General features: G+C 45.9%; 1 protein-coding gene and 1 long non-coding RNA gene across 3 annotated transcripts in view; one reads left to right on the forward strand and one right to left on the reverse strand.

Moving 5' to 3' along the window:
• Window positions 1-24,269, forward strand: part of LOC144165198 (LIM/homeobox protein Lhx5-like) — a 269,753-nt gene that overhangs the window by 2,671 nt on the left and 242,813 nt on the right. The gene's annotated exons all lie outside the window — the stretch shown is intronic.
• LOC144165199 (uncharacterized) lies at window positions 2,562-9,137 on the reverse strand. Its single transcript, XR_013321405.1, has 3 exons — window positions 8,837-9,137; window positions 7,020-7,289; window positions 2,562-4,134 (listed from the first exon to the last, which is right to left on the reverse strand). It is a non-coding gene; the product is annotated as an uncharacterized LOC144165199 (long non-coding RNA).

The following is a 24,269-nucleotide window of genomic DNA, read 5'->3' on the forward strand; positions in this document are numbered from 1 at the left end:
GTTCAAGCTGAATGCGCGGATTTCTCGTTCAGTGCACTCGAGCTCGCAGCAAGCGGCGTGGTGAGAAACCGGGAGAAGTGTACCTTTAAGTCGGCCGGGTAAACCTCTCAGTATGAGCGAGAAAAGTGCTCCCGCCACGTTGACCCCTCTCGTGTTTATGCGGCCCTTCCGCATTCCGAAAGCTTCGACTCGCCGGGTTGCCCGCTTTCCCTTTACACGCGCGGGTAAACTTTCCCCAATCCTTTCTCTCTCCTTTGTCCAACTGTGCGGCTGTAGGAAACGTAAACCGAGAAAAGGCCGGCACATTCTGCAATGCGCTGTTGGCAACGTGAATGAAATTCCGGCCGATCATGGCGACGGACTTCCGCGATGACAGCGTCGGCGCTCCCGCTTCATGCATTCACTAACACCGATGTTACGGTTGGGAGCGGAACGCTTCGTCGCGCATGCAGTGAGCCTTGCAGCCGATGCATGCGCGCGTCTCAAGAAGGGTGAGACCAAGGACGCATCAACAGCAGGGACGCACACTAAAAATTTTTACGCCCAAAAGGGTGCTTCAGCTTGTCGCCGCAGGAGCACCCTAAAAACTGAATATTTTACGCCCTTTAGGGTGCTTGGATTTTGTCGCCGCAGGAGCACCCTCTGTGAAGCACCCCAGAAGACAGGTGCCTTATAACACCCTTTTCCGCCTAAAAGTATCCTAGGGTGCTACTTAGCACCCCAATCTGTAGGAGCATCTTCTGCAAAAGCACCCACCTAAAGGGGTACAAAACGGGTGCGTCATCCTCGGTTCACAGGTGCAGCAGGTGTGAGACCACATATTGCACAATATCACACACGATTATGGTATGAAACATTCGTGCTTTCCAAGCTCGGTTCTGTGAGACATTCCATTGAAGCTCAACATCAGCTGATAATTTCCTTGAACTTGTGTCACCGATTGTTAAAACATCAATTTAAAAAGTCAGGAGCCACATCTCAGTACAGTTATAACTTTAGAGGTAGTTGATTACCCAAAACTTCGTAAAAAACCAATTATATGTTCACTTTGCCGAACTGCAGTACACATCCTTCGAGATTCACTGCAGAGCCTAACCATGCTGTGCAGTGAAAGCAATTAGGTGTGCAACACTTCAACCACACAAAACTTCCTTGAACCTTAAAACGCTTGGCTTCTTAGTATTGCATCAAACTTCCAATCAAGGTAGCTACCTGCAATGTTTAGTGCCTTATTCTTGAGCTGAGCAGGAAGGTTCAATATCAAGGAAGACCAAATGCAAAATGAATAGTTTCCTCCGTAATGCGGCTCATAATATAGTTCCCTCCGTACTGCGGCTCATAATCTACTTATAAAAGTTGGGTACCCAAGCCATTTATTTTCGTTTGCATTATTCTTTTTGCTTTACGGAAAAATATTCATATGGTACAGCACTTGCAAGGTTTGGTGGTATTTGGAGTTTTATAAACATACCTTTAGACTAAATGACCCCACATAGCAATAACAAGAACTGCAAACATCCACAGAACAATGCATACAAGTTCCCTGGTGAAGCCCATGGTTGAAATGTAATGCCATTGTTCAGAAAACATTATTTTATCATGAGGCTAGCTTGTACAGGGTGCCTTGCATTATGTCCCTGCCGGTGGATGTGGGGTCATTTGTCACTGTTGCAAATGAAAAGCCAACAGCCAGGGCCCATTAGTTTTGGCTAGTATTACGAGGTGCCTCACGGTAAGCATTCTACGTCGATAGACTTTTTTAGAGTTGACTAGAACTGAAATCAGCAAAAGATTCTCTACAAAACATTCATTCTATCCGCAGCTTTAGGGTTTGCTAATTTCCATAGTTGGGTTTCTTCTGCCTTTCTTAACAACATTTTTCTTTTGATAAGAAGGTGCACAACCAAAAGCAAAAAGCTTTTCTGTAAACCTTTGGTAGCTATATAATTGTTACAAAATATTTTACTCTAAATATCGCAGCTTAAACTGAGAATATTTGCATTTAAAAACATTAAATAAGTTTAAATTGATCATAAATTTTTAGCTGTTTTTACGCAAAACTGTACATGGGATATGAAGTGCACCACGGAGGGCTTTGGATTAGCTTTAGCAAATTTGGGACATTTAAGGTGCACTGAAATCTCTACACATGCGCTTTTTCACTTTCTGTATCCACCAGGAAAATGGCTGCCAATTTAGACAGCGATTCTAAATAGTAGTTGACATGCATTTTAAAATAATCACAAACATTATAGCCACAAAATTAATTTTTACAAGTTGTAGACATTGCCCGTTACACCAGACATTGGACTACACTGTCAAGAGCTTTTACATCTACAATGACGTCTACAAAGCAGGCTTATACTGGTAGAATGTTTCATACCATAATTACTGTGTGTTCAGAGCTCACGTGTGAAGTATGGATACTGCTGCTTCAGCAAGAACCGAGGATGAGCACCCTTCCTGGTTCTGAAAAAAAATAACAGAGGAAATGCCTTAAGCAGGATTCTGAAACGGGGTTGAATGAAACAAGAATGAACAAGAAATTCTTTCAAAACATGTAAAGCAATGCAAACAAATATTTATTTCAACTTATTTCTACAAAAGACCACCTCATGAAGACTGGTGGTGGGGTATTGGCTCAAAAAAAAAGCAGAGAGCACTTATACAAATGCTACAGGGAGCCTTCGCAGCCAACAATTGTTTGAACACACCTAAACTAATCACTGTTCAACAAACTCATAAAAAATGTTTGAGTGCACAAAAAACCAGTGGTAAACACAGGAAACAGTTAAAACAGAATGACGGCACAAGTTTGTCCCGTCGTTCTCTTCTGTGTCCTGGGTTTTCCTATGGTTTTTCATCCATTCAAACATGTACCAGCTAGCCCAGTCCAACGCCTTGGTATCATAAAAATATGGATAGTCAATCCTTACACAAAGTTGAAAAAAAAAGAAAGTATAAAGTAGGTGACAAAATTAAAACGACAGCAAATAGGTTGGCTTTTAATTTTAAATGATAATATAAAAAATAATGGCATGAATGAAAGTGAGCAGCACGCGAAGTACCTTGTTGCTAGCCCGACATTCCACTTTGAAGCAAAATGTCCGCTTTCAACACTACATAGGCTAAACATGCAATGAGGCATTCCTTTAGGCACACAAAATATACCATAATTGTTAAAAAAAGCTACGAATTAGTTGAAAAAACCTGACCACGACAAATTGGAATTAGTGACTAGATACAGTTTCAGAAATACACAGCGACATCATATAAAAATATATGGTTCCCATACAAAGATTGATCAAAAATTCAGGACATTTATCAGACTGGCATCAATGTGCAAAGCAGCTTAATGAAGGAAGACGGTCTTCACTAAAAACATGTTAATATTGGGAGCTCATGTGCTTCCCTGCAAGTTGGGTGTGTAAACCCACTGACATCTTAACTAACCCGCCTGAATCATCACTTGATAGACATTGAGGAATTTTACGAATTGGTTTATTGTAGCCAGCTGTCTAGTTTATTTCCCTATTTTTCTTGGCATTTCGTGTCTAATTCTAAATTTGGTGACTAGATAGCTTTTACTATGGTCATGCACTGGTGACAACGAATATTTGATTTTACTTTAAAAAAATTTCAGTTTTGTTTTATTGCTCACCAGCCAACGATCTGAAATATCAGAGGCGCTTAAAACGTATGTTGGCATTTCCTTCCTGCAGTGTAGTACAACTAATCATGACTTTTACCATAATTTGTTCACAAATCGTAATATGTGGAAAGTATTCAGCTTAATGAAAATGTCATTTCAGAAGCAGGCACAATCAACAAGGCCTCAATGACTCTCATGACGTGGTCCACTTGTTTCTGTCACAAATAACCTGAGTGCAGACACATTCCACCGAAGACGAAGGTAACATGCCCTCTTGGGTGATGAATATTTAAAAAGCCTTACGAGTAAATTTGCTGCTGAGCACGTGAAATTGTGGCATTAAAACAAAAGATCCCTCTGCGGTATCTTTCACTTGGAGGAGCGCTTGACCACCAACTTTGAGAACTGGAAAATGCTCCATGAACCGCTGCAGCCAGCAGAAACGATGCAGGACACAAGTTGGTAGGCGGACCGTTGGCATCCTGCGATTGCGAAGATATTTCTGTTTAGTAGATGCTCTTCTTTTTGTACCACTGTTTATTTCACCTTTAGCAAGCAGCTGAACTCCTTAACGTTCGCATAATAAAATGCTGCAATGCGGAACAGTTAGCAGGGTTACCTCAATTTTGCTTTTCTACGAATTAACACAATGTAGGTAATCTGCACACATTTACAATCAAACTACCATTTTCACCTACTTCACTGCTAACATCAGCGTTTGACTGCTCAAGCACAAATACAGGTTAGACATGTGAGCAATCTGCTAAACGTATCCCCACAAACTGAACAATCAGGCATCAGAAATCGGCAAGGAAGGAGGTGTCACGTTTAAATGGCACTTTTTTTGTTCAAAACATAAACAACACCTGGAAGCTTGAAGCGTGACAGGGGGTCTTTCACGCTGACAATGTCAGAACATAGCTTGCTAGTGGGCACCTGCACGATGTGCACAATGTGTTTCTTGAAAATGCGTCCGAAAGTTTGATTGATGTGTAGGACGAGAATTGCAGCACGTTTTGACACAGGCCTTGTGGACGCTTCTGCCTGCTAATGTCAATGTGGATTCTTGCTAGTCGCCCTCTTCGCTTCTTTCTGAATATAATGCTTTAGGCATTATATTCAGGACAACGACTGCATCAAAACGTGCAGCAATTACCTACGTCCCACACATCGGTGAAACTCTCGCACACATTTTCAAGACACGCAGTGCATACATTGTGCATGTGCCCACTAGCAAGCTGCGTTCTGACATTGTCAGCGTGAGAGACCCCCTCTCACGCTCCAAGCTTCCAGGTATTGTTTATTAGATTCCATGCGCTGAATGCAAATCAGTGTACATTGGCGAAACGGGCAATCTGCACAGAAGATTAATGCAGCACTGGAACGAAGTGAACAAGGGCCATGCAAAAACAAGTCCACTGGCAGAGCACCGTGAGAGGACGGGACACGTGGTCGACTGGAACAAGACAAAATTACTGACAACTGAGTGCAATCTATCTTCTCGATTACTGCTCGAGTCCCTCATTGTTCAGACGACGCCCAACATTATCAACATAATGGATGGCAATCTGCACCATATCTATGCAAACTCATTGCGCCGCGTAATGCCCAATATATAGCTTCGTTTTCCACGACACATGCTCACCGTGAACAAGCAACAAACCGTTAAATGGCTTTCTTGACTTGGTCAGTGACCTACGTTTCATCACTGCAATAATGCTTTTACCTGCCTACACGGCATTCCGTCAAACACTGGACTACACCACATGAGCCATTGGCGTTCTTAACTTGCACCAGAGTATATAACCTTTCACTACTGCTATGAGATAGACCCATAAACGCACTTCAATATGGCCTTTATATTTAGCTCTTGGAAACATTATGTATAATTTTACCTTTAAGTTGCACCTGCTACAGCAGCTGGTACTATACCAAAAACATGAAAAAAAAAAAACGGTGGTTTAACACGCCAAAGCTACACTTGGGATATGGGGAGCACTGTAGGGGAAGGCTTCGCATTAATTTTGACCATCTGGGTATTTTTGTGCGCATCGAAATCTCCAAACACAGGCGTCTTTACGTGTTGCCTCCATCTGAAAAGCGGCTACACCAAGCGGTATCTAACCGACATTCGCCTCCACAGCACACCACCCTAGCCACGGCAGTGGGTTAAACATATGAAATAAAGCGAGTTTTGGAGTGCAAATGAAAATATTAATCACACGTCTTATTTTCCCAATCGATGTACCTTTTGAAATCCACCATGCAATCCCCCCTCCCCTACCGGCCTACCAAAACACCTTTGTCTCAAGAGGTAATCAGGCTGTTGTTAATGAAGTAAGTATTTACAATCCGAGACTTGCCACCGTTAAAGTCATGCACTTTGTTTAATAGATAAGCGACATTAGCCATTTGCAGCACCAGGAGTTAATTGTGTTAAGATCAGATTGAAAGCATTGACGGTAGTAGTAGAAAGAAATTGTGTGATAAATTACAACATCATCTGCAAATAGACCTACATGGGAGGATATGCAACATGGAAGATAGACCAAGCAACCTGCCTGGGGGGACAACAAAGTGGCACGAGCAAAAGAAGTATATAGTTATTAGAAGTAAACTGCATTTGAGAAGAATGAAAATCTTTTGCTCAAGTGAGGACATTAGGGTGAAGTTTGAGAAGTAGTCTGTGGTGTGCAATGCGATTTAATGCTTTAGAAAAATCGAGAAAAACTACCGCAGTTTGTAATCCTGTGTGAATGGATCAATGTACATCGTGAACAAATCCTGAAAGTTGCGTTTCTCAAGTAACCCTTGTGAAAACCGTGGTGATACTCGAATTTGATATTGTGATTTTATAAATAATTAGCGACCTGAGAGTGGATGAAATGTTTCCTGACCTTGCATATGGTGCTTGTTAGGGAAATTTAATGGTGAAGTACCGTCTCCTGATTTAAAGACTGGTGCTACCTCGACTATCTTCCAACCATTGAGATTAGTGCCTGAATGAGAGACTGCGAAAAAAGCGCTGTCAGAATTCTACAGACTGCGGGATGTACTTTTCGGTATAGTATGATTATTACCAGTATGATCTGAAGTAGACCAGTTTGTATTGCAAGTTTAAAACCATATCGAAAGATTCTAAATGTTTGCTTGGCTTGATTACATACGAATACCTGCTTCAAAGTCAGTTCAATTTCTCTTCTTGCCCTTTAGTCGTCAGCCCCAGATTCTCTTCAATATCTCTGCTAAGCAATGACACGCTCCATACGCACAGCACTGCTTCATGAAAATGTTTCAAATAATCAGAGGCCACAGCACTGCTAACAGGTATACATCATGGCAAGTTCCACAACATGCAATAACTAACCTGAAAGTACATAATCAGTGGGTGCACCGATATGGCAGCAGTGCCTGGACCGATGTGTCGAGCAAATGCGCTGACTTCTGAACGGGTGGTCCAAGCGGCCAGATGATGGATGAATGACCATTCCTGGCGGCAAAGCGTACGGAGCACCAACGAAAGGCCAGGCAGTACTTGGGTATAGCAGGTGCAGTGTCGGTTGGCCAAGGGAGGCCCTGGCAAAGCCTTTGAAACTGGACTGGAAGGCAGCTCACCCAGGACAGCCAGCAGCAGCACCTGCAGGTGCATAATCTGTGAGTGTGCTGACACTTGTTGAAATACAAGAAGAGCACACACAAAGCACGAATGCTTACATCAAGTAGATTTTTAATCGTTTAAAGACAGTAACCTCCAAGGCACTAATAAGAACATTCCCGGAACACCCCAAGTGAAATTTAGGTCACAGTAAGAATGTATTTATTAGACCCGCAGGTACTGCGAGTGGGGTATGCATGATATATGCAAAGCTAGCTACTGAGCTAATTTGCATGGAACGCATGCTAGCAGCTCATCTGTATCCCTTGCTTTCAATCGGAACTGGTGTGTGATGGTTGAGGCTCCTCCATTTCAATGTCTGACTTGTATCTGCACGTTCAATTCTCCAATATAAATCGAGTTGAGTGAGTGCCTACAGCTTTCTTGTTAGTCTCTGTATGGCCTGCGGTTTTGCGAAAATGAGAACTTGCGAATTGGCTCAATTTTCTGCACTAATTTAAACAATACATATGCCTCTGATATCAAGCCCCAGACTTCCCGAGAGCTACTCTGACAGAATCGGCAGGCGCCTCGTAGGCGTTGTGAAATCTCCCCCACTACCCCGAGACTATGCTAACTCCCTGCGAGGCCACATGCGCACATTTCACCTTCAATTTGCACGTATGTGAATTCTATACCTCTATGAACTCTCAGACGGGCGTCGTCATATTCGTGCCGGACTCGTGAAGCTCGGCAACGTAAATTACCGCACTCGCTCGCTGGCGCGCGGCCCGAACTCTCTCACCGTTTCCGGCCCTTGCATACTATTTTCTCCACCTTGCACTTTGTAAATTCTCATGTTTAACTACACCTCGTGCGCCCTCATCTCTTGCCTGCTTTTCTTCCAGCACAACTCCGTCAGCACCCGGTCGACGCGTACGCTGTCGGGGCGCGTTGGCGAGCGAGTACGGCAATTTCGCTGTTGTCGAGCTTCACGAGAACAGCACACATATCGCGGCCCGAAGACCGCGAGGCGTACGGTCGCCGGTCTCGTGAGCGCAATAGCTGCGAAGCGCACTGCACGGAATTCGTGCGGGGGGGGGGGGGGGGGGGGGGGGGGGAGAGATTTCACAACACCTACGAGACGCCAGCCATGGAATCACGTGTATGCGTTTTCACATGCACTTCCAGGGAACCTCCTGTTCATGTTATTTCTTGGTATACCGCGGGTATTCACGAGGGAGGACTAATCACAGCGTTGTGCCACTCACGCGAAATTGCGACTGCGATCTGCAACCGCAAAGGCACTGTTTGAGAGACACATAAACAAACGCCCCGGTGTTAAAGAGCCTTGCGTGATGTGAAATTATTAGCAGCCGTGTACCACAGCGCGAGCATCGTAGCCAAGGTCTAGCTTCAGCGTAAATTGATGCTGACTTCTGCGGAAACGGTGGACTGGGCGCCAAACAAGTATACTAACTCACGTAGGCTCTCAGAGCAAACGAGATGGGGGGTCTAGCGAATTACTGACCCATAAACACCAGAACTCGTTCCAACCAAATACAGAATAATAAAAAATGCGTACTTACCCGAGCAAAAACGATGTTTCCAACGTACAATTCTCTTCACTGTCGTCTTCATCTCGCGGACACACGAACACGCTTTGTTCTGATGCAATGTCATCCACTTTTGACGCGCAGTATTTTATCCGGCGATGATCGTTCTTCCGGGGTCCCCATGTTCAACACACGCGTAGGTTGGAAGGGTAGACATCACCCATAAAGCTTCTATAACTATGATTTAAGCTTGAAATAGATAAAACAGATTAAATCACGCCACCAACCACTCGGCACAAAACGCCATGAAAAAATACACACAAAAGTGAGAAATAGTTGCCAGACTTCAAATGCAGCACCTCTATGTTTGACGAAAATTGTGTTACTACTGTAATGTTGGTAATTATCTTTCTGCTTTCAAAGTCTGAAATGTGTTTATAACTTAAATTTAAGGTTTTTAAACACAAAAAGTAAATACACATAAAGTAATTGACATATATACTGATATTGTAAATAGGTTTGACGTTTGTTTTGGTTTTGTTTTCACGGCGGGCTTCTCAAGAGAGAACGTGCGAGAAAACGAGCTACTTTGGGTTTAGGAAGAGGGCGGTAAATGTCCGCGTGATAGAAAGCAAGGAACAGGTGCTTACCCTGGTCGTTAAAAAAGGAGCTAATGAAACCCTCACGAAAAAAAAAAACACGTTCGACGAGGAATCGAACCATTCACCTACAAAACAGTAAACGGACGCGTTAACAAACAGCTATGTCGGCGGGCGGTGTTCGAGGCGCCTAAAACAACTCTATACTTACGTGAGTTGTCAACGAATATTGTCGCTTGTGTCTAGTCATCGCCTCCTTTAACGATGGTCTAGTTTATGCTGCATTTTTGAAATTCTGGCTGTCCTAACGCTTGTTTCTCACGCACCGGTCTTGCAGACGAGGCCGCATTGCTAGCACTGCAAGCGATTGAGCCAAAGCTCCATTATTTGACTCAAGAAAAGCTATCGCAGTCAACCCGACCTTTTCTGCGCAAGCCACGGCAGCCACGAAATAAATGAAATGTGCCGTTAGAATTATGGCGTTGATAACGCTTGTTTGACCGGCACCGTCTTGCAGACAAGCAACGTCGCTCTAATACTACAAGCGATGTCACTCCTGGCATGTCAGGCGCATCAAACCCATCGTGTAAAACGACTGCTAACAGTGCGAAAACCTCTGAGTTTGTAACAAGTGGGGATTTGCGGTGGCGGCGACGTAATAGGAACAGCAAGCAGGTAGGCAGAACAGCAGCGTAGGGTTACAACCTTTCCCCGAAAAAAAAAAAAAACGGGCCTTCCGGGGGGGGGGGGGCGGGGAGGGGGGATTGTGTTGAAAAAAGACGCCATGTTTTTTAACATGCAGTGCCATTTATTGTAGTGTTTTCTTAGAGAGAAATCAACATAACGTTTGTACTGAAAGTGATTGAGAGCTTGGTTAATCGCTCTGCATGTGCTTCACTGAAAAGTAACCACAATTGCTGACCGCGGCGGTAGAATTTCGTTATTTTGTTCTTCCCTTAGGTCCCCCTCCATCTGAGGCAGCGCGCTCGCCCGCGTATTTTCTCTGCTCGCGTGTCTTTGCGCAGCTTGTCGACATAGGCGTGCGCAGAGTTCTCAATTTGGGGGGGCAAAGTCTTACCGCTGCGCCCCCCCCCCCCCCCCCAGAGCAACTCCCGACCTCTTCTCACTGAAGGCCTTGCGGTGCGAACGCAGTGCAAAGAGGGATGGTTATAAAATTTTTATTTCAATTTGATGGAATTGCAACACACACAAAATATTTCTGAGCAGAAATTTTACTTTCATGTGTTACATCGGCAAGGCATGGGGCAAATTTGGCGGCCCCTTCAGATGATTGGGGGGGGCGGCCGCCCCCCCCCTGCCCCCCCCCCCCCCCTCTGTGCGCACGCCTATGCTTGTCGACACGTATTTATCGTCTTAGTTGTTGAATTGACGCTTATAAAACGCCAAAACGGGCATAATCACGGCAGAAAAGCCAAAAAACCGGCTGATGACGGCTGGTTTTAGATATGGACCGGCAACCGGCCCGCTGTTTAAAAAACCGGTCGGGCCGGTCCAAAACCAGGAAGGTGGCAACCCTATGGCAGCGACGAGCGAAAATGATTTTACACGACCGCCCCCGTCGGCCTGTGCAAAAAAGGAAGATAGAACCCCTGCATACACGCCCTCGAAGAAAGCTGTACAGCCGATTCAGTTTGTTGTGGACGAAGAGCAACCGAGGCTGCAGTCACAAACGATTGCGCTTGCCGTGGTATGAGCCAAAGCATATCTTCACATAGTTATGTTATCGTCCGTCTGACTGTTACTTACTGAAGGGAAAATTCAGAACACAAACGTTGACGTCTAGCGTCTATGCCAGACATAGACGCTGCTGTTTAGGCCCTAAAAACCACCTTCAGGGCGTCTGTCGGTTCTGTCTGATGGCGCGCTCGCGCCGCTGATTACGAACGAGGCGTCTGTTGGCGTTGACTTATCGTGTTGGCGAGCCGGTAAACGCCATCACGGTTAAACTCCCTGTTGGAAGACTACGCTGTTGGGACGATAGAGTGCCGACAGAGCTTCTTATTGGCCCCACAAACGCCATCAAGGTTAAACTCCCTGTTGGAAGACTAGGCTATTGGAACGATAGAGTGCCGACAGAACTTCGTATTGGCCCCACAGGCGTGCTGTGAGCCCAACAAGAAAGTCTTGTTGGAATTTTTGCCCGGGGCATAATAATACGGGAACAAATTCTTAGGTAAATTCGATTTCGTTGAGGACACCGATGCCTCGCGTAAAAGTTTTATTTATAGGACTACAAGAGGCATTTTGTAGCCTTTCCTTCCCGTGCACCCAGACATCGAAACGAACCTTGTGATACATTCGAAGCAGTAGATTAGTGCAGAGTGGAATTTAAACATTCAGCACGTTTTGTTCAATTTACGAACAGCAATTTTAGAGCCTTTCCCCTGGTCTATGTGGAGAGTTCATATTTATTCTCTCAACGGGCGGTGAAATAGTGCAATCTGCGGTTTAAACATTCAGCCTGTTTTTGTGCAATTTTGCATGCTTGCATTCACACACCATTCTTTTAGGCACCCTAACGATAAGGTGCCGTGGTAACACCCCAATCGAGAAGAAATACTTTTTAGCACCCCTTTAACGGTCGTAGCACCCTATGAAACTGTTGATTACACCCCTGAATTTTGGCACCCTCGAGGTGGGGTGCCCGAGCAATATTTGGGTGCTTGAAAGGTGCAAAAAGGGTGCAAAATGTTCAGTACACCCTCCTTGCACCTTAAAGGGTGCAAAAATGTTAAGATTTACACCCCTTAATATGTGGCACCCTCATGATTGGGTGCCGGAGCAATGTTTTAGTCCTTAAAAGGTGCAAAAAGGGTGCAAAATGTTGAGTGCACCCTTTTAGCACCTTTAAGGGTGTTAAAAAGTTTAGTGTGCGGACTCCAGGGGAGTAATACGTCAACATCACGTGGCCAACCTCTCATTACACACAGTATTCACGCTTTGCGAACGAATCAACAAAGGAAATCGGCGTGCTCTTAGAACAAAGAGTGAATTTGCGTTTTCCCCACGCTCCGCGGTCCTCGCGCGGTATGCGTGCCATCAAGCCAACCGCTGCCACATCCACGGCTGCTGCCACGCTCTCCATAATCTGGCTTCATATCCGTGCTGCTCCTGAGGCATTCCAATTTTATGTGTATTGACTCCGCGGTGGCTGCTTCTCTAATGGAGGCGAAAAGCGAAAACGCCCGCGTGTACGAGATTTCGGCGCCCGTTAAAGATCTCCGGTGGTCAAAATTAATCTGGAGCCCTCCACTACGGCGCGCCTCATCGCCTGCGTTGCGTCGGCGCGTTAAACGATACAATCAATCATTACTCGCTGTTCAGCACAGTCAGCGAGTATCTTAGATTTAAACCCACCACATCCCCGGAAATTGTATCGCCCCTGACATGTCTAGCGAAAAAAAACAGCACGTCCACAAAAGCACATGCTGCAAGAGCAGAGCGCTGAAACAGTTGGTGCTTTTCTCGCAGACGCTATTTCTTACCGCGCAGATTAATCTGCGCAGTCTCCTAATTGCAGTTTAGATAACAGAAATAGCTTCAGCTTCCTGAAATCAACTTATCTTATCAGATAAGTTATCTTATCTTATCAGAACACACAGAAGCGCGAATGGGCGTAAAAATGACCGAAAGCCGTGGCCGCCTGAAATTCCACCTCGCCAAGTATATTGAAGAGCCACTGACTGGCCCGGTTGGACGACCGACGTGAGCCCATAATTCTCAACGTGAAAGGCTTTCCGAGCGACATTTTCGCCGTTGTATTTCACGCCTAAGTATGCGCCCATCACCAGTTGCCGGTTTATGCGCCCATCACGGGTTGCGGAGGGGCAAGAAGTGGAGCGTACACACACAGCTGAGCTCCATGCCGCTGCCGATAATGCCCATTCTGCTGGTCCGAGATTTAAACGTGGAAGTCTCATGGTTCAGTGCGTCGTGTCAGCTGTTCTCCGGAGTCGAGCAATTCCTGTCTGGGTTGGTGTGTTACACAGATATAGTCATAAGATGCCTACGAAGGGGGAGGAAAAGGGACAGTCACTGCTTGTCCGCTAGAATAAAGCTCGAGACCTCCTAGCTTTAACTCTCTGTAGGACGGCCGCGTGTCGTTCGCTTGGAGGAGGAGCAGGAATTTAAGAAACGTCGGCGCGAATAGGCGCGAAAACAATAGAACGCCGCTCCCGCCGCCGTTGCGTCCTCTAGTTCCAACTCGTGGAGTAGCTGCGAATCCCGCCCGGATAAATGGCAACTTGCCCGCTCGTAGCGCCGACATAAGGCAATACTACTTTTTCAGGGGAAAGGACTTTTTGAGCGACATTTTCGACGGTTTCGTTCACTTCTAAGCCACGCGTATAACCAACCGGTTGCCGGCGTGCATGGGTTGGGAGGGGGGGTGCACGAGAATCGTGCCCTTGCTGATGATGACATGTCCGTTGTACTGGCGGGAGAATTAAACGTGACGTCGAACGGCCCATTGAGACTTTGTCCGGGGTCCTTTCAGTGATCAAACGGATTGGGTTGGTATGTTACACAAACAGTAAGGTGCCTACGAAGCAGAGTAATACAGGCAGCTCCTAGTTGGTCCGCCAGACTGAACCTTGGGTCCTTCCAATTTTCATTCGGCTAATTGGCTAGGAAGTAATTGCGAAAAACGTGTTCTGTTCGTAATTACTGGCGTGTCTGGCGTACACGTACATCTGGCGCGTTTCGGTTGTCTGTCTTAGTATCATTGTTATTTTTAATTTGTAATAACGTTCTCCGGGACCAACTTTAATCGTCAGTTAAGCTATTCAGCGATGACTGTACTCTACTCGTGTTATTTCCTGGTGATGGCAATGCTGTTTAAGTAATTATTGGCATAGTAACATCATGGCAAATGACAAATGAGAAATCAAGCTCAAGGTTATTAAGTGTAAGAAGAGCGTGTTTCTCATGCTGTTAAAAATACCGCCCCTCTTGCGTACAATATTAACAACATTTCTATAGAAAGAGTTGCCTCATACAAGTACGTGGGTATACCTGGAGGATCGAAAACACATTAATTACATTTACAGGAATGCCAAACACATGCCTGGATTCTTACGGTGTGTTTTTCATCGGAAACTACAGCTGTCAAGTTGCTTTTGTACAAATCCTTACTTAGACCTATAATTCCAATGTATACATGCTCAATTATTGACCCTACTGCTTTAAACCTGAAAAATACTCTTGAATCCATCCAAAATCGAGCTACTCGTTTTATTCTTTGTAATATTCTCATCATGCAAGTGTCTGGTCGATTAAACTAACATTTATATTGCTAAACTTAGAGTCACATAGTAAATACTTTCGCTTCTGTATTTTAATCTACCATAACGGGGCTCTAGTAATCTTCCTTTCAGCATACATATTGCCGCGAAGCACAGATCATCGCCGCGCACAGGTCATCGTTTCAATATTGAAATTTCTGCTTGTCGCACCAATTTTTATTTTTATTCGTCTTTACTACGAACGACAAAGCACTGGAGCTACCTCCCTGCCTGCGTCGCCGCTATTAGTGTCGCCATTACATCAAAGAATGGTGTCAACGAATTTCTTTGCAATAATCACCAATCCTTTCTGTAGTGCCGCCAGGCCTTGGGAGAATGGTAATAACTAAATGCCCATTTTATGATGCGTACCAATTAAAGCCATCTCGCCCGGAAATCAAACATCTTAGGTAATGTGAGAAATGTGGGTCTTCTCAAATACCAGTCAATACCAGCAGGTATTGCTTTCCGATGCATAAAATTGAGCAGATTATCGGACTGCGAATTGCTGTGTATGCCGCTGTCCACGTGGCTTTCGGGGGATTCGGAAGCTGTTGCCCACCCCAGTTCCGAACAGGTGGGCTTTTGAATTGAACTTTATTTCAAAGGCACAGGAGTCAAAAGGGCAAAACTGCAGTTCGGACTGGGAACGTTGGTTGGTAGTTACAGAAAATTTGGAGCACTAAGCACACGACTGGATATCAAAAAAGAGACAGGAAAACACTCACTAAGCGCAACAGAAAAAAGCAAGAAAGAAAGGACATAACTACATTATTAATCCAAAGAAAAATAGTATGGAATAATTCCAAGCACATTTAGGCATAACATGAGCCCAATGTCAGGATATGGTCTCAAAAAATAGAACCTAAATGCAATGCTATTCGATCATGTAATTTCCAAGTCGCTAGTAGAGTATATTGAAAACGGACTTTTTTAAAAGAGCAGACAACATGGTTTTCCAATGTGCCTGTCAACTGTCCCGCGATCGTTTGAAACCATACACAGTTTTTCAGAGTAACTAAATTGTCGTGCACGCGTTGATGTCATCACAGCACATTTATTAAAATCATTGTATAAGGTTAGTCATACCAAGCTCATTGAAAATCTTTATAATGTCAGTTTATAAATTTGTAAATGGATTCAGGCAACAGTTCGTTGATGTTCATGGCGAGTGCTCCTCCTTGCTTGCTCTACAATCACGCGTACGTCAGGGGTCGTTTTTTCGACCAATTTTGGTTTTGCTACATCTGTTCAATACATATTGCAACTGATGTCCATCACGCACGCTTCACGTGAATTTGTTTGGCGAGATTGTCGCTTGCTTTGCCGCGTTAAAAGTGCTCCCGATGAAGAACGACTAAATGATTTTTATTTAGAATTTTTAACTTGTGTGAAAAATGATGCTTCCCAATCAATTTTTATGAAGCTATTCGCATGTAATTAGTAATAACAAAACTCGTTGATACTATAGTGTATTGTGAATAACAACGTAAATGAACGTCTTTCAAAGCTTAAACATCTTGACATAACAATAGCTAATACCCTGAGCAGCAATGAACACGTCGAAAACATATGTGACCAGCCCAGCGCAATCTTATATTGTTGCGAAAAACGTGAGGAGATGCTGTTTCAGATATCAAGACTAAGGCATGCACTACCACTACTATAGACCAAATTCAAAGAATACTAGTATAATTAGGACCGTTATAAATAATGTACAACAGACAAATTAGAACGTATTAGTCGAATGGCGGGTGCGTATATTCTTTCTGATTACTACAAAACGCTCTCCTCCATGCTTGCCACGGCTGGTCTCATGCACTACACGTTGGCCGTCTAACTTCTCTTTCGTTTCTTTTCGCCAGTGATGTAAATTTATATCATCATAGTGATAAAGTGCCTTTACTTCTCTAATTGTATTTTCCCCCGAAAATGCAAGGCATAATGCCGAGTTGCTCCGTTTACGCTGTTGTTTATTCTCATTTCAAACGTTCTTTTGCGGACTTTTTCGTTTATTCATCGGTTTATGGGGTTGACGTATAAGATGCTATTTTTGATTTTGTCAGATCAGTTTCGTTATAAATTTACTTTTGCTTTTGTCAAAATTCTGTCCAACATGTTTATTTCCGTTTACGCTATTATAACAATTAAAGGTGCAACTCCTGCAAAGTCGTGATTTTTGTGGTAATGCAGGGCGTTGCGTGGTTTTTAGCCTGTTTTTCTATTTTTTATTTCGTATTTTGAACGTGGACCTGAGTAGGCTGACGATGATACTTTTGAGCGTTCTTTTCAAGGCTTTTTTTCGTTTATTCTGCGGTTTTTGGTGGAGGTGTATAAGATGCATATTTTTTATTTTGTGAGATCATTTTTGTTGAGATCATTTTTCTGATTTTTTGGTTTTTCAAAATTCTGTCCAACCAATTTATCTCAGTTGACGCTGTTACAACGATCAAAGGTGGAGCATCCGGCAAATGTGCATTTCTGTGGAAAAGCAGACCGTTCTACGGTCCCGGCTGCGGGGTTACTCGGAAAAGCAAAATCTAAGCCAGCTGCACAACGGTGCACGCCTGACACAGCAGAGCTGTGTTCGTCTCACTGAGCTAAACTCGACGAACGCCAAAAAGGAAATGAGGACCATTTACCCTGCGTCTATGTATTGGCACTCGTGAGCAGGAGACCGAATCAAATGCAAAGTAAATTGTATAAGTGCTTTATTTGTATAGCGCCCTCTTCAGCGCTCGTACATACTCCGTCGTCAGCCGCCGCAAAGTCTTCGCCCAGTGCTCCCTCGCCGTTAAGAGCCTACACTACTTCTTCTCCTTAGGAGGAAGAAGCAGCCCACACAGCTGAGCATGCGGAGCCGATCGCATTTGAAACAGATCCGCTTGTCGGCGGCACCAACTATAGCGAAGCCTTGGCACTGTTAGTGTTGCATGGGGCGTCAGCTGCAGACAGACGTCAGGTGGCGCGCGCGTTTCTGTTAATTTAGAATTCCTGTATATCGCGTAGCGCAAGAGTTGCGTGTCTGGCTGCCACATGCCGCGGGTTCCACCTTACGACAGCGAAGCCCACTTTCAGTGCTGCGCACAAGACACCGTTTTCAGTCAGTTCTGCTCGAGTGACCGGCCATGGCGCAGTGGCGTTGGCGGCGGCCGCTCAGCTGAAAAGTAGCCGATTATCCCCGGCATGGAAAAAAGCTTTTTGTTTTCCTCCATGATCCCCGGAGTCGCGCCGTCCCGCAGCTGCCGGCACGCGCATGCGCCGACGCCTCACCGCCGCTGCCACGCACGCAGCAGCACGGCGGCGGCTCCTCCACGCGTGACGGGTGGCTTTCCCGCACGATTTCAGAACTCAGGATTGCGGATGGACGCGCAACCCTGCTCCCCTCGGGGAGCTATATTTTCTTTGACGGCGCAAATAATTCTCACTCGCTCTTTCTTCATTCAAGTGGTCAAGTTCCTAATATACAGTTTTGTGCAGCGGGCGCCCTCCTTAGTTAGGCCCGATTCGTGGCCCCTCGAGGGTGCGTGCCCTGTTTCAAGGGGCATCACGAGACGCACGCTCGGGTGCGTTCGACATTTCCTTGCCATTTTCTCTGTTGATTGGCGGTGTGACCAAGAGCTTCAACAGCTCTGCTGTTAAAATCGCCCACGTGACCTTCATTTATCGATAAAATTGAAAAAAAAAAATTAAGCAGACCCGCCGCGGTGGTTCAGTGGCTAAGGCGTTGCACTGATCGCGGTCGCGGGTTCGATTTCCGGCCGCGGCGGCCACTTTTCTGGTGGAGTTGAAAAGCAAAACGCCCGTGTGTATAAGATTTCGGCGCACGTTAAAGATCCCCAAATGGTCCAAATTAATACGGAGCCCTCCACTACAGCGCTCCTCATCGCCTGCGTTGCTTCGGCGCGTTAAACTCAACAATCAAACAATCAAAATTTTAAGCACCAAAACGCCGCCGTGCTGTGAAACCGTGCCAGTGCCATCCCAGCTATTCGCCGCGAGCTCGACATGTAGGTGGCGACAGCGTCGCGCTGCTAGTGTGGATGCTCCGCTGAGCGGCCCGTAAGAATGCACACTGTGGGCGCGCTTCGTGCCTTTTTCCCACCGTATGTGCGCACGAAAGGTGCAAACAAGAGTGGTATGCTGTAGTTCGGTTCCTCAATGTTCAATGTATAGCATGGAAGTGGCAGTCAGTTGTTAATACTACGCCAAATAAAGCGACGACTCATCTCAGAATGGCCGTAATTGTGACAATGAACTTGTACGCTGTGGCTCGTAGCAAGTTCGATCTTTCCAGACTATGGCTTTGAGCCTTCAATAAAAGCATAAACAGAAACAAATCATGAAGCCTCGATCTCTGAAAATCAGTTTACAACGACAATCTGAACCGCTTTCACTGGCAGCATGACGCATTCTTGCATTTGTGGAATGCTCTGAAATGGTAACAGTACTTAACTGCCCCGAAATTCCTTCTAAGAGCTTACGATATTTTTTGTGTGTTCAAAAGGCAACACAAAATTACTAAATTTTGATCAGCGCAGAGATATAAATGTAACCGCTCCAACGGGTCTTTGAAATGAGATTTTAGCGACTCTGAAGGAAGGTTTGATGAATAACGGTTTCGGGTCACTTATTTACGGCTTTCGTCGCAAGTGAACTTGCGAATTGAATTGTCAACGCACGCAGTAAAATCAACATCTCATGTTTAGCTAGGTTTTCGCAAAATGACAAGCAGGTTTACAACGTGCATACCAAGCTTCTGGGACCTCACAGTGAGCACAAATTTTCTGTTACGGCTGCTCTGTTGACCATTTGCGTTCCTTTTAAAATCTAACAGTTGCCTGCAACTGCGAGATGTGTTTGCATTCTTGGGTATAAGGTCGCTTACCAACCCTAAAGATGGAAATAAATGAAGTTGCACTGTTGCATATGTAGTAAAACATTTCCTTTTTATTTCTCGTTGCAAATAAGCGCAACAGGTTCCCGGTAACCACTTTGTTTTGTAAACTGAATATCGCCTTTATCTTGGCATTTAATTCTTGAGGATTGGTTAAAAAATGAAATTCTGTGCATTTCGTTTTTTTTTATTTCGGGAAGGGGGGGGGGGGGGGGTCCTGCCAACGTTGCAAGAGCAGCGAGAAGAGAACGCATGTAACGCGCGCGAAAAGCTAAAGTATGGTTATCAGTATTACTTACAATCGAAACTACACTAGGCGTCGTGTTCTGTAGTGGTGAAAAGGCAGTACACGTATTTTCAAAACTGATTACCCCCCCCCCCCCCTTTGGTCGGAGATTGTCCAGGAACTGCGGGACGCATTTTTCGAAATTGTATTGAAGACAAGAATTCTGGGAAAAAATTAAAAAACAAAACAGCGAGTCATGGCACACACCCCTCACACATGTGGGCAACAACGTGCATTATATAATACGCGTGTTGTCCTCTTTTTTTAAACTTAGGTCCACCTTAAGAGGTTAAGACGTGACCATATTAGTCATTTGGTTATGCTGAGTGAGACACGTTTCTGGACAAGGTGATTCATGTCTGATTTGAAAATGGTATTTATGAAAATGACACACGAAATGCCACATTACTGACGCAAACTCACAACTGCTTAATTTTACCGAAAAATCCTTGCGCATCCATAGAAACATATTTTAAATAATACGTAAAATTAGCAACTTGATACAGTTGAATAAATGTTTATTCCTCCTCCTGAGTATAACCAACGACTGTCCAAAAATGGTATTTATTTTAGAAAAGGTACGGGAAGGACATGATCACACAGGCGCTTGCGGGTGTAAAATACGTGTTTGGTAATGTATGGGCGATAGCGCACGGGTCGTGTGCAGTGTAAATGTTTTTGTTTGTTTCTATAAGGACACAGCGCAATTTTACAAGGGTGTGGAATTTGCACGCGTATGCACAGGTCTTGTCGCTTCTTACCCGTCGCGCGTACTAAACTTATATCCTTTAAATAATCACCACGCCACCTTCAAAAAGCACCCTTCGACGTTCCCGAAACGGCAGACGGCTGCACTCAACAATAAGAAAAGTGCAATGTGTGGAGGCAATGTTTATAACACGTTTCACACTCAAGCGATGACGACAGCGAAGATGTTTCGTGGAATTAAACCAGCGCATTTACCCGCAACGGCCGCTGATTATTGCGTTTCTAGAGGAAATGCGCACGCAGAGGTAACTATGCCATTGCTTTCTGTAAAGCGAGTACACATATTGGTCGTTTTGTCGTGTGCAGCACGCGTCTTGCGCCGACGCGTGCTGACGACGCGAGAGCGCCATCCACACTAGGAGCGGTTCGTCCCGTCGCCGCCAGGGGCCGACTGTGTTCGCGCTCGGGGCGAATAGGCAGCGCACTGCAGCTGACAAAGCAAGCGGCAGGCAGCCTGCAGTTGAGACTGGCGCCTGCACCTCCAACTACTAAGCTCCTCAACCTGCTGTTTCGCGCACAGCGCCGTGAAAGCAACGTGCGTCTTCGACGATTCAGGCTTCGAATTCAACTACAAGTCTCAAGCATCTGCAGGGGAAGCCACGTCGAGCGCTGCAATTGACGATGAAAGTTTTAAACGAAATAATGAAAAGAAACGCGTGTTGGACTGATGGCAATGACTTTCTTGTGTTTTTTTTTTTTTTTGTTTAGTATGCAAAATCGGTTAATTCCAGGTTTCTTGCGGTCCCTATGGACTTGGTGTTAACGGGAGTCGACTGTATAGGCTCCGTGCGCTGGTGTTTCGAGCGCGACCGCAGCGCCGCCGAGCAGCGGCGCCGTCAGAAATCGGATGTTGGCCAGCCCGAAGGAGCGGCTGTACCGGGCGGAGATTCCGCAGTCATTGTGAAAAAGTCGAGCTAGTAGTGCGTATTTCTGTATGTATTGCTGGGTCTACGGCTCCCACAACATTTTAAAAAGGTCGCGAGGAGGCTGACGAAAAAATAGTTTATCTCGGTTCCTTTGAAATGAAGCGGAAAGGCGACAGCGATGAACCCGCGCAGTGCGACGGGCAATGTAAACAACGCCGATCGACTTCTGGCCATAAGCGTTCGTTTTCCTGTTTTGTGTGAATGTGGTTTACGCTCTAGGGGGACCTTGTTTCTGTGCACACCCGCTATCAACTTCGGAGGGGACCTGCGACAGCCCGGCGAAACTTGCATAGGCAACGCGAACTTCATCGAGAACAATTCAGCGCGCCAGCATACACCCAACAATCTTACCTGAGTGCTACGTAATACGACGCAGCGTAACGGTTGGCACGAAACTGCAGTGATCCCACAGGCAACCACCGCAGCTAAACGAATGGGCCATTAATATGCGCGTCAATCATCTTGAAGCAATATGACGGTGTCGGTCGTTTTCTTTCTTTTTTTGTCGCTGAGCTTATGCCTCCCCGGCATTTTAGCATTACGTGTTTCTTATGCTTTAGCAATCTGTATCGTTTATTCCTCTTCTGTATTATGGTGCTCATCGCTGCTTACCCTTTCCTAGGTGTACGCGCGGAGCTTCTGCCCGTGCCGCCTCGGCCGCTGCTTTGACGCAGATATCGCGGCCAACTCCATACGACTAACATTTTGCTGATTCGGACAGAGCTGGAACACCGGCGTTGATACCGGCGCTAAAATTTGGCAATAGCTTCCCGATTCTCACCGTTATGAGTTGAAGAACATAGCAACTGCATCAGCATGTTTACGCGAGCCGTGGCACCCGGCCTTGCGCGTGCAGCTTCCCCCGCCTCAGACTCACTGAACTCATAATAAAGTGCAGAGATGCGTGAACCGCGTGTTTACAACAGAACTCATAACCATTCACTGTACCCGCCTTTAACTAAAAGTCGCAGCCCAGGGTCACGCCTGTTATGTGCCCAACGCCATTGCTGGAAACATCGGACGGGTCCGTTGCGTTCGCTAGCTCCTCCCGGACGCAGTAAACATCGTTTGCGGCGTGTAGCTGGCGACCGAGTTATGAGGTTTTCTTAGACAAAAAAGAAAACGAGCCAATATCTCCCACCTCTCTAAAACTGTTAAAACGAGCGCGCTGGTTTGAGCAATCAAGGGAGCAAGCGACGACCACAACATCCGATAAATGCCTCCGGTGGCCGTAGATGGCGCCAGTTGTTCAGTCGCTTGTGTCGCCACCATACCAGCGCACGGAGCCAATAGGCATAGCTGCTCCAAACAACTAGAAGTGCTGGCGTTACACATACATGTCTCCATTACTGAGCGAAATGTAAGACAGTCGCATTTGAGGCAGACTACTGTTGCGATTCCGGGGTTCGGAAGTCCATCTTGGTAGCGTGACTGGAGACGTTGATGTTTGCTGATGAAGGAGAAAAAACTTGATACACGTATTTACACGATGAGTACAAGTTAGGGTGCTGTGCTAGCAACAGCCACAGCAACAGAAGCAACTCAGCAACCCCAAGAGCGACACAAGGAACACTCGGCGGCTCGCAACACCGCCTTCTTGTCCAAGCAAAAGTTCCTAGAGTCCTCTTAGGGAATTCAACTCCCAAATGTCTGGTCCGATCACAGACCCACAATCTCATACATTGGCACCGACGTCGCGCGAAGTCGTTCTGGTGTCTTGCCCACGCGACCAGCGAAGGAGAGGTCACGCGACCAGGACGGGGAGGATGCGATGGCGCCGCCGGTACGAGAAGACCCTTTTTCTTCGTACGGGGCGTGCCTGGAGGGGCTTGACCAACGAGCTCTCCGATTGCAGATTTCATGGTCCGCTTTTCTGAAGACGTCTGCTGTTTCACCAGAATCGCCCGGGCGGGGATGGCTCAGGAAGTCGCGTGCCCGGACATGCCTGCTCGTTTCCCGTGAAGTCACTTAGAGGTGAAGGGGCACGGTTCACGCGGGGTTGATGAACCGCTGTATCCAATGCGGATTGACACGTGGCGCGAGCCGACACCGACGAACGAGCTCCGAGGTCCGTGCGGGGGGCGCCGGGTCCGCAGCCCGTTAAAATAAATGTTGCGCTGGTTTTTAATACAACAAGCGAGGTCAAAGCGCGCTTAAATTGGCCCAGAAAGGCTCCAGCGCGTGCGAGATAAAAGCAAGCACAAAAAGAATCGAGCTGCCGCTTTTGCTGTGCCAGGCATGCAGGACAAGAAACAAATGATAAACAGGAATATTCCCGCTGTCCCCAAAGGAGGCGCACGTGCGGTGCGAAAGCGGGAAAATTGAGTAGCACTGGACACACCTCCATTGCATTCTTACTCAGCAGAGCGAGATAAGAAAAAAACGCCTGAGGGATGGGAAAGGAGAGGCAGATGAGTGGCGGGCACGGCAGAAGACGATCGTCTTTGGAACATCTGCAGCAAGGCCGGCATTTTTTTTTCTGCCAATAGGCACAACTTGAATTCAAGAGAGAGAGAGAGAGAGAGAGAATGCTCTTTAATGTGAACTGGTGAGGTCAGCCCTGCTAGGGACAAGGCTTGCTACACCAGATGGGGGGTGACTACGTTGATGAGTGGTGCATATCAGGCATCAGGGTTACAGCAGGAAGAAGGCAAATATGAAGCGTTAAAAAACAGAAAAAAAGAAGG

The sequence above is a fragment of the Haemaphysalis longicornis genome, unplaced genomic scaffold (genome assembly GCF_048455015.1).
Source record: "Haemaphysalis longicornis isolate Haplotype H1 unplaced genomic scaffold, Haemaphysalis longicornis Haplotype H1 scaffold_14, whole genome shotgun sequence".
Taxonomy (NCBI): Eukaryota; Metazoa; Arthropoda; class Arachnida; order Ixodida; family Ixodidae; genus Haemaphysalis; species Haemaphysalis longicornis.